Source organism: Mobula birostris, chromosome 7 (genome assembly GCF_030028105.1).
Source record: "Mobula birostris isolate sMobBir1 chromosome 7, sMobBir1.hap1, whole genome shotgun sequence".
Taxonomy (NCBI): Eukaryota; Metazoa; Chordata; class Chondrichthyes; order Myliobatiformes; family Myliobatidae; genus Mobula; species Mobula birostris.
In genome coordinates, this window is record NC_092376.1 from 55,542,856 (window position 1) to 55,560,178 (window position 17,323).

The 17,323-nt window shown below is 41.9% G+C and overlaps 1 protein-coding gene across 3 annotated transcripts in view; it reads right to left on the reverse strand.

Moving 5' to 3' along the window:
- LOC140200215 (cytoplasmic protein NCK2) overlaps window positions 1-16,623 on the reverse strand; it is an 83,308-nt gene extending 66,685 nt beyond the window's left edge. For all 3 annotated transcript variants that reach the window (XR_011886576.1, XM_072263204.1, XM_072263206.1), the window contains exon 1: window positions 16,464-16,623. The gene's annotated coding sequence lies outside the window, so the exon portion shown is untranslated. The remainder of the gene's footprint in view (window positions 1-16,463) is intronic.
- Between the last annotated feature and the right edge of the window lie 700 nt (window positions 16,624-17,323).

Below are 17,323 nucleotides of genomic sequence, written 5' to 3' on the forward strand. Positions count from 1 at the left end.
ACGGCAGACAAAGGCAATCCAGCTTGTCTCCCACCGGGCCAACACTTTCAGGAGGGCCCAGCCTCCAACCCAGCGCGGAATCCAGAGGGACACAGCCAACTCCTGCACCACCTTTTTCAGTAGCTACAACCGGCAACCCTGAGGCACGGAGGGGAACCTGGTCCACACCACCCCTACCAGTTTCGCCAATGAACCAGAGAATCGGACTTGCAGTGTTCTATGTATTACCAAGGTCCAACAGGGCCTTGCGATCACAACAGGAACACCTTGCAGCATCCGTTGGATCGTAGACCACCAATGACAACTACAACACTGTACAACAAGTCCAGCTCCCTCACTATCAAGTCAAGTCTGCTCCAAGTCACGCATGATGTAACATAATTTAGCACAACTGCAGTATCGCACAACTTGGAAGGAATCCACGATGTGAAAACAGCACATTCTCCACCCTTACAGGACTGGCGCTAGTCAATTCTACTAATGCCATCATACAATAGGTAAGCAGGCAACTGTTTTTCTGCTATTATATATGTGGTGTGTGACTGCTGCTTCTGTGTTTTGCACCTTGACCACAGAGGAAGACTGTGTAAGGTTTATATCTTGTATCTGTTGGCCCACTGCCTGCTGTTGACCAGTCTGGCAGCTATGTCCTTCAGGACTCTGCCAGCTGAGTTCCAGAAATGCTACATCCTTTTCTTTGTGATGTACACTGAAGTCACAGGAGTAAATCCTGTGGCTTTGCTACTTGGAAGTCCTTCTTGTTCAATATGCAGGAGCACTGATTTATCAGCTAAGAAGAGATCCACAGTCAGCATACTCCCTCGTGTTTAATCTGTTGCCATGAAACTTAAATGGGATTGGACATCAGTATTAAGTACTCATACAACTATTTCCTCTCGCTGTTCTATCTTCTGCCCCGCCACAGAAGTGCAATTGTGATTAAGTCAGAACTCACCACTATTTAAAAAGTATCTGGATAGGTACAGTAAAAGTTTGATAATCTGACTGCTCAGAACTAGCAGATTTTCAGAACTACTGAATGTTATTTTACTAACACTACCAGTTGTAATTCAATTCACATTGTATTAAAATGTTATCCATATTATAAACTTTCCAGTGATTCTGGCAAGTTTCAAGGGACAGCAGGACTTTAACACCTGTGATTGGGATGGGATAGTAGATCATCAGATTTACGTGACTATAGGGCTATGAGTTTAATGCTGCAAGGTGGCATTCAGCGAGATCCTTATTTTTTCCAAATAGCTCACTTCTACACCATAAATTTACTCTAATTCTTCAGTCTGAGCCCACTATATCCAATGTGGAGGCCCAAGTAGTGTCTATCGGCCAATAGCTCAGCTTCTATTGCAGTACAACTAGCTTTCACCAAAATTTTCTGCGAAAGCTTAAATTGCTCCCACAATGATTCTGAACATCAAAATTGAAAGGGCACTGAGTCCGTCACAGTAATCTGAACTCCAGCTACTCTGAACTGCAGCAGAGCAGACAAATTCTGGCAGTGAGCAGGTGAATTTACGTCTGCTTCAAGATGACACTATTTGTCATCTCTCTACTGCCTATTGTCCAACCAGCCCAACCTCTTACTAATCTTACCAAAATAGTACATTCTGAAGCTAAACTCAAGGGCAAGAAGGGTTCAAGATCATTTTCAAAGTTTACCTGAAGGAGTTGCAACGAAAATCTGCCGTCTTTATCAGGAACAGCTTCTTCCCCTCTGCCATCCAATTCCTGAATGGACTTTGAAGCTTTGGACACTACCTCATTTTTTAAAAAATATACAGTATTTCTGTTTTTGCACATTTTTTAATAATCTATTCAATATACCTAATTGATTTACTTGTTTATGTTTTATTTTGTTTTTTTTCTCTCTCTCTCTCTGCTAGATATGTATTGCATTGTACTGCTGCTGCCAAGTTAACAAATTTCATGTCACATGCTGGTGATAATAAACCTGATTCTGATTTACATTGTATTACTACAGAATCAGCATGCAACACTTGGAGAAGACAAAGAAGGGAAAGCATAAAAGGTGAACAATTATGCTTTCATGTAGTAGAGCATAATATATGCCATTCAGTTGGTTAGGAATGCGTTACCTTGAATTCTGGACAAGATGACAGTGCAGTAATCAGAGAGACTGATAAGATAAGCTTGAATCCAATCACATAACACAAAAAACAAGCACACAGTTGCACGATTTCTCATTGAAAAGGTACACCTAAAGAACTGTATCATCAAATGGTAAGGTTGTGCAGCTTGCTGCACTGTACCATTAAGCTTGAGATATGCTCATGAAAGGCTTGCTAGGCTCCTATAGGGAAGTTCAGTAAGTCTAATTGTTTCTGAGAATGCTAATGTTCTGTTCACACTTTCTTTGCAACAACAAAGCTCTTAACTGTATACATACTGTGTATATAAACAGATTGTGAACTGGAGCTACATGTCATCAGCTGTTGTAGACATGAGATTCTGCAGATGCTGGAAACCTTGTGCAATACACACAGGAGGATGGGTTTCAGGTTTAGACCCTTCATCTAACAGATTTGACATTGTGGCCCCTGCCCATCCCCGACATGAGCCATCTGTTGTCGGCCCCCAACCAACACATATTCCACTCTCCCCTCCTACCCCTCCTCACAGTCCCCCACCCTGCTCTCATGACTATACCCCTTCCCCACACGAAACCACCACGGTGGGCTTCACAGCTGAACAGGTGAGAAAACAACTCAAATGTCTCAACCCAAGCAAGGCTGCAGGACCGGATGGTGTCAGTACCAGGGTGATCAAAGCCTGTGCCCCTCAGCTATGTGGAGTACTTCGCCATGTATTCAACCTGAGCCTGAGGCTACAGACGGTTCCTGTACTGTGGAAGACGTCCTGCCTCGTCCCTGTGCCGAAGACGCCGCGCCCCAGCGGCCTCAATGACTACAGACCAGTGGCATTGACCCCCCCACATCATGAAGACCCTGGAGAGACTTGATCTGGAGCTGCTCCAGCCTATGGTCAGGCCACACTTAGATCCCCTCCAGTTCGCCTACCAGTCCTGACTAGGAGTTGAGGATGCCATCACCTACCTGCTGAACCATGTCTACGCCCACCTGGACAAGCCAGTGACCACTGTGAGGGTCATGTTTTTTGACTTCTCCAGTGCATTCAACACCATCCACCCTGCTCTGCTGGGGGAGAAGCTGACAGTGATGCAGGTGGATGCTTCCCTGGTATCATGGATTCTTGACTACCTGACTGGCAGACCACAGTATGTGTGCTTGCAACACTGTGTGTCTGACAGAGTGATCAGCAGCACTGGGGCTCCACAGGGGACTGTCTTGTCTCCTTTTCTCTTCACCATTTACACATCGGACTTCAACTACTGCACAGAGTCTTGTCATCTTCAGAGGTTTTCAGATGACTCTACCAAACATGGTGTGAGCAGAATTATCTGCAGCTTAAGGTGGTAGATAAGGAAAGGGAACCCTATCCCTGTTATGACTATAGGAGGATGGGATGATGGAAGACGTGCAGAAAATGGAGAAGATACAGGTGAGAGCAACATCAATGGTGATGGAATGGACTCAGATATGCAGACATAGGGCAGTCAACTACCCCACAAACTCAGATTCGCAAACCCAGGGCTCCAGCCAACAGGTCTCAACTTTCGATTCAACCCTCAGGTCTCAATCCTGGGCATTCACCATAGGTCAAACATCAATCACCAAGCTTGATGATGGCAGGGGTGTTGAGCTCTGGCCTCACCAATATGTGAACCAAGGGCATCATTGGAGCTCATTCCTCCTGTCTGCATGGAACTCTGACTCCGGAACATGCGGGCGACTCGTTGATCCTGGGGAAGCCACCAGCCTTCGTCCATATTTGTCATCAGTCTGACATCCTGGCCCAGTATGCAGATCCCCACATCAGTGTCACTGAAAGTGGAAGGGAGACTCAACACTCCAGCCTGTCCTCTAATTCCCCTACATCCTTGTCCCTAAACAGTAAACTGATCCCTATTCCCCCCTCTGCCCCCAAAATCATGCCAAAGAACCAAAAATAAAACAGTAAAAACACAACATTGCTAATCCTTGCCTACAGATCACTGGTTAAACAAGTCAAATTGTTTCACAGGGAGATCAGCATCTGGCCAGAAGGTGCCACCTCTGTGCTGCAGGACTGCTCTGAAAGCATGGACTGAAGCATGTTGAGGGAGGTGGCTACCTACGATCATCACATTAACATTGATGAATATGCCCAGCCGCACTGACTTCAACAATCATGAAGAGCTTTGAGTAATTGACTGGTAGTGAATCATATAAAATCCCACCTTCCAGCTACATTGGAGCCTTTCCAGTTCACCTACTACTCAAACCAGTCCACTGATGATTCATAGCCTCAGCCTTCCACTCCATGCTGTCCCACCTATAAAAAGATGCTTTGTATGCCAGGATGTTGTTCATTGTGCTAAATGCTGAGCTGAAGTCAATCTCTGAGTTTGCTGGGTAAACTATCCTCATTGGGCCTCAACACCCCACTCTGTAACTGGATCTCTGACTTCTAAACGGAAAGACCACAATCAGTCCAAGTTAACATGATACATACCATAGGCATCCATTAGTCTCGTGAGACCATGGATTTGTGCCTTGGAAGGTTTCCAGGGCACAGGCCTGGGCAAGGGTGTACGGAAGACCAGCAGTTGCCCATGCTGCAAGTCTCCCTTCTCCACGCCACCGATGTTGTCCAAGGGAAGGGCACGAGGACCCGTACAGCTTGGCACCGGTGTCGTCACAGAGCAATGTGTAGTTAAGTGCCTTGCTCAAGGGCACAACACGCTGCCTCAGCTGAGGATCGAACTAGCAACCTTCGGATCACTAGACCGACGCCTTAACCACTCGGCCAGGTGCCAACACAACATCCTATAGCACTGAACACTGGTGGCCCCCACAGGTTGTGTGCTGTCTTCTGCTGTTCACATTCCTGATTCACGATTACACTGCCAGATTCAGCTGAAATTCGCTGATGATACTACTGTGGTTGGCTTCATCAGCAACAGTGATGAGTTGGCATACAGAGGCAAGGTAGAGAGGATTGTCAAATGCTCTGAGCACAACCCGAGTCTCAACATGGGTAAATCAAAAGATGATTGTGGGCCTCAGGAAGGCACAGGTCGAACGCTCTCCATTGCACATCAATGGCTTTGCAGTGGAGGAAATAAAAAGCATAAAGTTCTTGTGTGCACATAATGGACTATTTATCCTGGACCCATAACCTCCTTGCTACTCAGGAAGGCAGAGCAGTGTCTACACTTTCTGAGGAGATTGGGGCGTGCAAGGTTCCCTGTTCCTATTCCAACAACTTTCCATTGAGAGTGTCCTGTCTGGCTACATCATTGTGTGGTACAGAAGCTGCAAGACATCAGACCGCAAGAACCTATAGAGCATAGTAAAAACCACTGAGAGGAACATCGGGAGTCTCCTTCCCCCCTATTTATGACATTTACCAAGAGCTTTGCAGACAAAGGGCTTAAAGCATCGTTAAGGATTCCTACCACCCATCCCAGAAACTCTTTGACCCACTACCGTGAGGAAGGAAGTACAGAAGCATCAGGACTTCTGGGTAACAACTTCTTCCCTCAGGCTGTGACACTAATGAATATCCTGTCACCATCTGAGGTCTTGCTATGAACACAGCAAGCTGTTTACTGTAGTCAACCTATGCTGAGCTTTACCACATGCATTTTGAATTATATTTTCTTAACTTATTTATAGTATAATGTTTTGGTTTATGTGATTTCTGTAAAATATGTTGTGTGGGTACACTATGGTCCGGAGGAACATTGTTTCGTTTGGTTGTAAATATGTTGTCAGATGACAATAAACAAACTAATACTAATTTCAGCGCCACCTTGAGCAACCAGCTGCTCATCTCCAGCAGGAGGTAATGAAGTGACAACGTTTGAGGAGAACCTCAGATTACTTTCATGCATCTGGTGGGAAGGAACCATGGTCTAATTTCTCACCCAAGATCTTGTACTTTTCTTTTTAAAAAAATGGTGATTTTCTGAACAATGGTTTTGGACTATTTTATCATCTCCAGATTTTGTAAACCTAAATGATAAACTCTTTAATGATTGAATTATAGATTCCATTGTGAACAAAAATACTAAAACTATCAAAACATTATAGAACAAGCCCAGGGAGATTCAACGTTAACCTAACAAAAGCATTAATACACTAATAAATTTAAATATCTGAATTTTGCAGCAGGTCTTCCATTTCACCTAGTGTTTTTAAAAATGCCCTTGGATAACACTCACCAAAACATCTGAAACAAGAGCCATACTGCTTTCAACATCTGTAACATATTTAATTACAGCCATTGAATAATTGAAGTGTAATACAGGCAAGGCTATATTATTTAATTGTAGTTCCAGTACACCATCACTTCATGAAAAAGGGCACAGGTGCTGTGGAATCAGAACTACAGTGTATTTGGATAGCAATCAAAGTAGTATTTTTTGCAACACTCCCTGGACTTTCTAGCTATTTCGGTCAGTAACTTGATATGGTTCAAATCAGACCCACATTTGATTTAACTTGGGCTTATGAGCAATTTATACAAGCAAACTCTCCTCATGAACAATTTGGTACCTGAGATGAAATTGACCTTAAATGGCATTAAATTCCTCATGAGGAAGATAGCCCATTTCTTGTCATTTTCTTTCTTCAGTTTCAGTGCACAACTGGGAAGACCGGGAAATAAGAGGAAGATTTTGGCTTATGTGAACCATTCACAGTTTATTCCTTATATTAATCCCGGGGATTCATTTATAATACACAACTGAGACATTATTAAATTAATATTCAAAACTAAACTTGCTCTTTGATGTAATGGAGCATGAGATCCTGAAAAATATGAGACCTGCTCACAAGAAACCATGTCAAACATTTTCCACTGTGTGCTTGTCAGCCCGCAATTTCCTGTCAATTAAAATGAATGGGAGGAAATCATGGGCTATTGAATGTACAAGCCAAAAACTGCAGCTTGTTTCCAAAGTTACCAGACAAGCTTAAAGGGAAACTACAGTATATAATGCGATTTACCAAAAGTACTTTAATGAAATGGTCAAAGTGACTGCAGACCAATATTAACAAAAGCAAATCTGCAGATGTAGGAAATCGAAGCAACACACACACACAAAGTGCTGGAAGAACTCAGCATTTACGGAAAAAGAGTACAGTCAATGTTTCAGACCAAGACCCTTCAGCAGGACTGGAGGAAAAAAAAATGAATAGACTTAAAAGGTGGGGGAAGGGGAGGGAGAAGCATAAAGGGGTAGGTGAAACTGGGAGGGGGAGGGGTGAAGTAAAGAGCTGGAAGCTGATTGGTGAAAGAGATACAGGGTTGGAGAAGAGGGAATCTAATCAGAGGGGACAGAAAGCCATAGAAGAAAAAAAAGGAGGTGGGATGAAGGAGCACCAAAGGGAGGTGATGGACAGGCAAGGAGATAGGTGAGAGGGGGAAAAAGGGATGGGGAATGGTGGTGGGGGGGCATTACCAGAAATTTGAAAAAAATCCATGTTCATGCCATCGGACAGAATACAAGGTGTTGTTCTTCCAACCTGATGGCATGAACATCGATTTCTGATTGCGACAATAGAGGAGGACATGGATTGACATGTTGGAATGGGAATGGGACCATTACTGTAGTCTTATTGTATGACTATCATTAAAGCATGCATCAGTAGGCAGAATAATTCAGGTTCTAAAAACAAATTGAAAATCATTGAGCTGCTCAATTTATACTTTTTTTAAAATTTGCCTTGCAAAATCAAAAATGCTCCTTAAAGATGGCTATTCCTTAAAATTTGTACCTTTCAATATTAAACATGATCTGTTAATTAGCAAATCAAGAAGTTATTCACAAGTTATGATAAAATTAAATATTTTACTACAGTGTTAGAACTTCAGAACTCTTTTGCATACACTTTTGTTGGCAATTCTTTCCAGACACTAAGTTATGGCAAAAATAGGAAGTTAAACATTCACATCACTTCCTTGGGTCAATAATAATTTCAGCTAAGATTGACTCTGGAAATTAAAACAAACTGTTTGAGGTTTTAGAAAAAACGGAATGTCAAAATACTTAAACATTTCTAGAACTGAGAGCTTTGCACCATTCTATGAAATAGCACAAATTCTACCACTATAGAACATTTTCGATAACAATTCTCATTTTTCTTTTCAACTCTCAGTCAGGAGTAGATCCCTTCGATGATATTTTTCTGTGCAATCGATGCCAAAAACATTTGGTAGTTACATGAATCTAATCAAAGTTCCATCAATTTCTTTAACTTTCAATCATGTTTTAGCAGTATTTATTTCTCCCCCCCCCCCCCCCCCCCATTCATGCTAGGGATGTGAGTGTTGCCATTAAGGTCAGCATTTAACACCCATTCATATGTGCCCTCAAAAGAAAATGTCTTCTTGAAATGCTGCAAAGCTTGTGGTGAATGTGTTCCAGAATTTTGATTCAATAACAACAAATGATTGGGAGTGTTTTAAATCCAGGTGTTATATACCTAAGAAGGGATCTTGCAGTTACCCACTGCTTTTGACTTTAGACAAATATGCCATTAAAAGCAATGTTAAGTAAATCCAGGAGCCATCCGTGTGTGGATTGAACTGAAAATGGAGACAGTTCAACTTCCTTACTAACTTCTACCCCGCCCCGTATTTGCTTGGACCATTTCTGATACTTACCTCTTTTCCTGATGTCTCCATCTCAGGTGTCAAACTATCCACAACAAAGCCACCAACTTGCACAGCTACTCAGAATATACCTCCTCCTATCCTGTTCATTCTAAAGGTGCCACTCCTTTCAATTTAGCCACCTCCACTACAGATCTTCTCAAGATGAAATCATCCACTCCAGGACATTGGAGATGTCTGCTTCCTTTTTGAATTAGGGCTATACTGCTCTGTGGTTAAGGGAGCCTTCATCCATGTCTCCTCCATTATCCATGCTTCGCTGTCACTCCACTTCCCCCCAGACACAGAAGAGCTCCCCTCATCTTCATCTTTCGCTCCACCACCTTTATGCATCCAGCACATCATTCTTATGACGTTTCTGTCAGCTACAGCATGGTTTCACCACAAGCCACCTCTTCCTCTCCCTACCCCATCTGCTTACTACAGAGCTCACTCTCACATTGACTCCCTGCTTCACTTATCCCTCACCATTCCTTCTAGACACTTCCCTTGCAACTACTCAAGGTGCAACACCCATCCCTACCCTGCAACACCATCCAGGACCCCAAAATGCCTTCCAAATGAGGTGAAATTCATATGCAAGTTCTTTGAACTTCTTTATTGCTGTTAATTTAGTGCTGCTAATGTGGTCTTCTCTATAGAATGGACAACTGCTTTGGCATGCATTTGCACTCCATCTGGAGTTCCTGGCTGCGAGACATTTAAATTTCCCTCATTTCTACACCAACATGCCTGCCTTCAGCCTCTTGCACTGCCAAGGGGAGTCCAAATACAAACCAGAGAAATAACACCTTATATGTGGCCTGGTAATCCACAACCCAACAGCACAAACACCAAATTCTCTAAATACAGGTAATCTGCTTTCTCTCCACTTGACTTACCTAGTTCCTCCCACACACATCCAACCACCCCAGCCCTGTATCACACAGGTTCTTTCCCCTCTTCTATCTACTCATCACGCATATGCTCCTTCCACTTGGTCTCATCCCACTGCTGCCATCTGCCCATCCCACCTCCTTTATTTGGGTCCATGCTCCAACTTCTGCTCCTACTGGATTCCATCGTCTACAGCCCTTTGTGCCTCCATCAATCACCTCCCAGTTTACCCTTACTTCATCCATCCCTCCTCTACCTGTCAAACACACCACCATCTGTACCCATCAGCTCGTCCACTCCCTTCTCCTCTACCTGTCAAACACCCCACCATCTGTACCCATCAGCTCGTCCACCCCCTTCTCCTCTACCTGTCAAACACCCTATCTGCACCCATCAGCTCATCCCACCCCATCCTCCTCTACCTGTCAAACACCCCATCTGTACCCATCAGCTCATCCCACCTTTTCTCCCCTACCTGTCAAACACCCCACCATCTGTACCCATCAGCTCATCCACCCCCTTCTCCTCTACCTGTCAAACACCCCACCATCTGTACCCATCAGCTCGTCCACCCCCTTCTCCTCTACCTGTCAAACACCCCACCATCTGCACCCATCAGCTGGTCCCACCCCCTTCTCCTCTACCTGTCAAACACCCCACCATCTGTACCCATCAGCTCGTCCCACCTATCCTCCTCTACCTATCAAACAGCCCACCATCTGTACCCATCAGTACATTCCACCCCCTTCTCCTCTACCTGTCAAAACACCCCACCATCTGTACCCATCAGCTCATCCCACCTTTTCTCCTCTAACTGTCAAACACCCCACCATCTGTACCCATCAGCTCGTCCCACCTATCCTCCTCTACCTATCAAACAGCCCACCATCTGTACCCATCAGTACATCCCACGCCCTTCTCCTCTACCTGTCAAACACCCCACCATCTGTAGTCATCAGCTCATTCCACCTTTTCTCCCTTACCTGTCAAACACCCCACCATCTGTACCCATCAGCTCGCCCACCCCCTTCTCCCCTACCTGTCAAACACCCCACCATCTGCACCCATCAGCTTGTCCACCCCCTTCTCCCCTACCTGTCAAACACCCCACCATCTGCACCCATCAGCTCGTCCCACCCCCTTCTCCTCTACCTGTCAAACACCCCACCATCTGCACCCATCAGCTCGTCCCACCCCCTTCTCCTCACCCATATACGCTGGCCATCTATCTTCTACTCTTTCAGTCCAGACAAAGGATCTGTTCCCAGTATCTGCAGTCTTGTGTATACATTCATGTTTAATGCAAATTGTCACCAAGCATACCACTTCATATTCTGAAGTGAAATTTCACATCTAGCGTTCCATTTATTTGATCTGCGACATCTAAATATTGTACAGTGTCATTGTGGAGTTGATAGTCCAAGTTTCTCTGAAAAGCACAAGTTTTATCTGCATCTCCACATACCTTATAAATACAAGAATGTTTGGAGCTCTGACAGAAGTTTTCAGAAAACTGGAAATCTGAACTTCCTGACCCATCCTTGCTACTATTAATTTTGTATACATCATGGAGACCAGTGATAGAAGACTAACTTCCTGGAGTTGTCCAGCTCCAGGAAATCTGCTCTCTGATCTGTACCATTTAATTTAATGGAGAGGAATTACTTTTTTTCAACAAAAAAGAAATGCTGTAAAAAAAAATAGAAATGGAAAGTGGGGTAAGCAGTATTTACAGAAAGATAAATACTTAATGTTTCAGATTTCTGAGCCTTCCTCAGAATTGGGAGACCAGGAGTTTAAAAATTTAAAGTTGACAGTCAGGGGTGCTGGGGTTTGGGGAGTGGAAGAGAGAAAATTTATGATAGGATGAAGGCCAGAAACAAACTAAATGCTGGTTCTGTAGCATTATGCTGGTAGTGGCTAAAATATACTGAAAGTTCATGATTTACAAAAGGCATGCAGATGAGAGGTATGAACAGGAGACAAATGAATCCTCAAAATACCAAAAGGAACAGAGATCTGGAAATGTGAGACAGCATGCAAGAACGATTAGTTTTTGAAATCAGCAAATTCAACATTGAATCCAGAAACCTGTAACACAGACAGTGCAACTTACATGAAAATCAACCAAAATCTCAGGATCACACTTGTGAACAGAATGAAGTGTTCAGCAAAGTGCTAGCCCTGCCTCAATGTTAAGATGTATACAAGATCCTTTTTGCTACAGGTAAGGGATAACTTTGCATTAATGACATAGAATAAACATCACATATATTTTGATTTATACATACACCCAGAGTAGTCTGTGAGATAATGAATTGCTGGCCTGAACATGCTAGCAGCAATTGTGGCCCCAGGTTTCAGCATCTGAAAATATTCCTTAAGGAGGATCAAAGTTTTAAGGAATTGCTATCAGTTGTGGTTCAGTTGAATTCTCTTACACCTGACAGAAATCACTCAATACTTTTACACTGCAGTTTAAAAAAAAATTCAAAATTATAATAAATGATTTTTAACATCAGTACCCAATTTCAGAACTAAACTCAATATTTATCTTGCAGTTAATTTTATTCCAATGTTGAAACTCAAAACCTTAGTAATAAATTATTTAGTGTTGCAGTTTATGCAAATATTACTTAACTATACATTATATATAGGTGCGGAGCGCAAGAAAAATAGCAGGGGTCTACCACACGAGACAATACCCAAGATGCAGACTGTGCAAGGAATCGGTTGAAACCATCCAGCACAGGGTGCAAGATGCAGGCAGGGACAGCATACACTGAACAGCGCAATCAAATTGCAGGAATTGTGTACAGGAACATCTGTGCTGAGTACGGATTGGACACTCCAAAGAACAAATGGGAAAGATCTAAGAAGGCAGTGGAGGATAACAGAGCTAAGATCATGTGGGACTTCAAAATACAGACTGATTAGTAGGTACTGGCCAACCAACCAGACACAGTAATACTGGACAAGGAACATAAGAAAACAGTAATAGATGTGGCAATCTGATGACAGTAACATCAGCAAGAATATGAGAAACTGAAGTAGTAACAGGGCTTGAAAGAGCAGACAGAAAAGATGTGGAAACTTAAAACCAGAGTAATCCCAGTGGTGAGAGGAGCACTTGGAGCTGTGACACCTGGATTGGGAGAGTAGCTCCAACAAATCATGGGAACAAAATCAGAGATCTTGGTCCAGAAGAGTACACTACTAGAAACAGCAAGGATACTGAATCAAACCTTTTTTTAATGGTTTATCTCAATTTGGATTATAATTTCAAAAGCTTAGAAACTATTGTTTCACAAGCTAACTTGATTCTGGTTGATAACATACAACATCAGCATTGCCAACACTAGGCTGAATTCATTATGGCACTGGTTCTCAAGACAAACAAGTACAATAATTGCATGCTATGTAAAATATACCATTAACTTTAAATAATGTTATTAGTAAACATGCACAAGCTGATGTTGTTGGAATATAATGTAAAATCATCTCGTTTTTCAGTTACAGCATACATTTGCTGCATGGCATTATTTTGTAGGCCACTCATTGCCTGATACCTCAGTTCACATGTGTGAAAGCTGCAGTCATGATTTAAAATTCTGTAATTTTGGAAAGTAAGCAGATCACTTATGCAATGATCTCTCATATCCTGCCAACAGTCCTTCACCTAGTTACAAAACTAACCATTTTTATATCACCACAGTTCTCAATAGCACTGTGTATTTCAATCAGATATTCTTGCATATCTCATGCTCAAAAAACCCAAATACCATTGACTACTCTTTATATTAAGAATCCTGATCATAAGCTCTCCAGTATGTATTTGAAAGGTAGTTAATGAGACATTAGCTTTTTCTGTCACATGTACCTTGAAAGAGTGAAATGTGCCATTGTGTTAATGACCAACCAACCTAGTCCCAGGATGTGATGGAGGTGTAGAGTTAAGTGCTGTTAGGTAGAAATACTTGGATTCTGTAGATATAAATAACTATTTATCTCGAGATTGAATGGAATACTTAATACTTAATATAGACAAAATAAGCACAATGGTGTTTCAAGTTATTTCAAGTTTAAAGTTCAGAGGAAATTCAATTCCGGAAAGTATATTTACATTGAACCGAGATGGTATTCAAAGCAAGTCAATTATGGGGTTCACTATCAGTTTAATTCTTTTGCTGAATACAAATAGCTTTAGGTAAAACAAATAGTGCTATAGCTAGTTTCCATCCTATGGGAACTTTTGAAACACCTTTGCTCCACTACAAGATACAGGGACTTCATGACTGAGAACATGTCCCGAAAGTGTGTACATTTGGTAAAAATCTCATATATGAATTAATTTAACCATGGAACAGAGTTCAGAAGAAAACTACATCAAGAGAAACATGGGATTTCCATCGCTCTTGCAGGTTATTTTCAAAAAAAAAAGCTGCCTACTTATTGTTGATAAAACTCCAGTATTTGATCATGGCATTTCTTCAGAGGCATACAAAAATCAATATTGCCTGAAAATGTAATAACATTAATGTCTGTCTAATCATCACAGCATGCCCTGTGCCAGCAATGAAATAGCCAGCACCAAATTTCCTCCAAAAGCTACCAGTCTATACAGTAAATATAATACAAAATTTGTTCTAATATTTCAAATAAAAGCAAACAGGTTTCAGCTGTTGCACACTTCTTGTGAATATTGATACAATCGGGAATAAAGCCATGATATCATAAATGTTTCTGTAAATATCCAGTACCAGAATACATAAAAGCAATTATGAATTCATTTTGACATTTTTTTGCTTCACACTTTATCTGTCCTTTGAACTACCAACTAAGAACACAGGAAAGCAAAGTCAAAAGCCACATCTTGCATTTTTCAACTTTTGGAAATTCACCAAGATGAGTTTCCTTTCTGGCAAAATTATCTGGTGAACAATGGCAAAACGGAAGCCAAATCATACATTTTGGCTCTTATTTACTTTTATAAATGAAGCATTATACTTCCCCCCCCCCCCCACCCCAAATGTTCACTCTAGTTCAGTATCTATCAGGTCACATTTTTTTCTTGGCAAAAAAACAACATTTGCAGCAAGATTCACAAACCCAAGGAGTGAAATCTCAAAGTATCTTGATATGAACACAGAGAAAGTAATAATTTCAAATTCTGATGTCTCAATTATGCATAAGCATTTCTTGATAAGTTTCTGTTCCAAGTGAACTAGTTATCCACATTTAGTACAAGTGAAGAACAATATGACATCCAGTGCTCTTAATAATCTAGGATTTTGCAAAGCAGAATGAAATTGCAAAGAGATACTTGCATACAACTTCATGATCGAAAATATACAGTTCTGAACAGCTGTTAACTTTTGGATGCAATACTTCTAACTGTTGAGATTTAAGTAGAAAATTCTGTACAGAACCATTTATAGTACAAAGTAGTTTCAATGTTAATTTTCCAACCCCAACGAGAAAAAAGCTACATTAAATGAGTCCAAAAACCTCTAGTAAGAAATGTTAGATATAATATAACTGAAGAGATATTCAACAACTTAAAAGCGCAAAAGTATTTCCAATTGTAAAGTATTATTCCTTTCAGAATTTTTTTTAATTCACTGGTATGTACTCAGTGGATTTCAATAACATTTGAAGCAATTTATTTGTGTGTGCTGGATCTAGGCAGGCAAATCTATTTATATATTTCACTGACTTGCAGAACAAGAGCAGAGTGTCCATCATACTTATCATAAAGACATCAAGTATTGTAAAACTTGCCCCCATTGACCAGATGTTCTCAGGTCTTAGCTTAAAAAAAGAAATTGGAAACTCTTGCTCTCAACCTCAACTCTAAGTGTGAATTTCTCCTGTTAAACATTGGGGAAATTAAAACCACTGCCTATGTTTTCCCCAAAGTTGCTAAATTCTAGTTTGCTCTCTAATTATTAACAATGCATACGTTTTAATTAGGAATTGTTTCCAACTCCATAACATTCCCCATCAAAAGCACATCTACATTCACTTCAGTAATCTTTCTTCAGTCTATTTGTCCCTGAAATACTCATCTTTACTTGGATTATATCCATACCTGAATCTTCCATTTCTGCAGTCTATAATCTTACCCCAGACATTAACCTTCACCTAATGATCGTTATCTTAAATTGGCTCCCAATCCACCAAATGTTAAGTTTTCATGGATCCAGGTGAAGGCATTCTGTACTGTAGTGTGCCTTAACATTCAACACCTTGCCAGCAGTCAAATTCTAGGAACATTTCCGGAGGCCTTCTGGCACTCGCAAAGCAGCCGAGAACTCAGCATAATTTACAAACAGGAAATTGAAAGGAAGTTAAAGGGAGAAAGGCTGAACAAAAAGGGACATGGGTTTAAAATGATCAAATTCTGGGAACTCTGCCGGTAGTTTTGTCACTTAGGCAACACATCTGAAAAAAACATGAATGGCTTTTACTACATCCTTGGTACCGTTTTCCAAATGAGTGTTACAAAGATTAAACCTCAACTTCAACATTAGAATTGAAGGAAAGGAAAGCTAAACGTAAAGCAATGTTGCACTTCGTGGTACCGTGATGCTTTTGTCCCTTATCGCAGGGCTGCGCCTTTCTACTCAACTTCCCTACTCTCTGGTAGCGAAGGAAGGGAGAGGGCACTGCCGATTTCCCCGCTGACAATCACTCGAGACTCGGTATCTAGTAGTGTCGAGCCCCGGGGAACGGGCCCTGGAGCAAAGAGGCCGCAGAGGCACCGGGTGCCCATCTTCCACATTGCCGCCGGCGCCACTCACCTCTGCCTCAACGGCTCCGCTCCGACTCGCTGCCTCCCACTCCCTCGTTGCTCCGTCTTCTCTACCTCCCTTCCCGCTGCCGGAGCGGCCAATCCCACGAATCCCGGTTCCGCTTCCCTCCTACTCCTACTCCAGGGATGAGGTCAAATGGCCTGCGCCAGGAACCACGCAACTGCGCAGGCGCCGGCCGTCCCGTTCCCCACCGCCACGAGATGCCAGGGAAGGGATCGGAACAAAAGGGAGAGTGGCGGTGTGGCCGCTCTCTGTCTGCCGAGCTGAGTCTCTTCGTCCTGGTAACTTACAGCAAGCGCGTTTCAGCAAAAACTAAGGATTTTCATCAACAATGTGAGAATGGTATTTGGTTTCTTCCTACCTCCCCTTTTACAGGATCCCATATTCTCACATGGCATTTTGACAGCTCTTTAAACATTGTAGTGGGCCTCCACGTCAATAATACTGATAGATAGTGACTTTTTTTTTAGTTTTCGATGTACTAGCTAAGATAGTTAATAACAAACCTAAGCTAATATTCTGCACAATAAATTACTTAAGACTTTTTTTACAATTATGAAAACTGCTTAATTAATGCACAATTAATACCCAGCAGGAAAGATTTTCACTATTTTGTTACATACTATAATGGTATTTTTTTCCAGAGCTACAGGAACTTTTGAACAAATTAAATATTAAAGTGTAAACCAATTCAATTTAGTGGTTAGGTGAATCACCTGCTATGCTTGTGGAACATGAGAACAGCATTCAATGTTGCCTGCTGTTAGTGGCTGATCTGTATCTTAACTCCTGGTTCTGTGACTCTTAACATGCTTGCTTAACAAAGTCTATTAATCTTGCAGTTGATT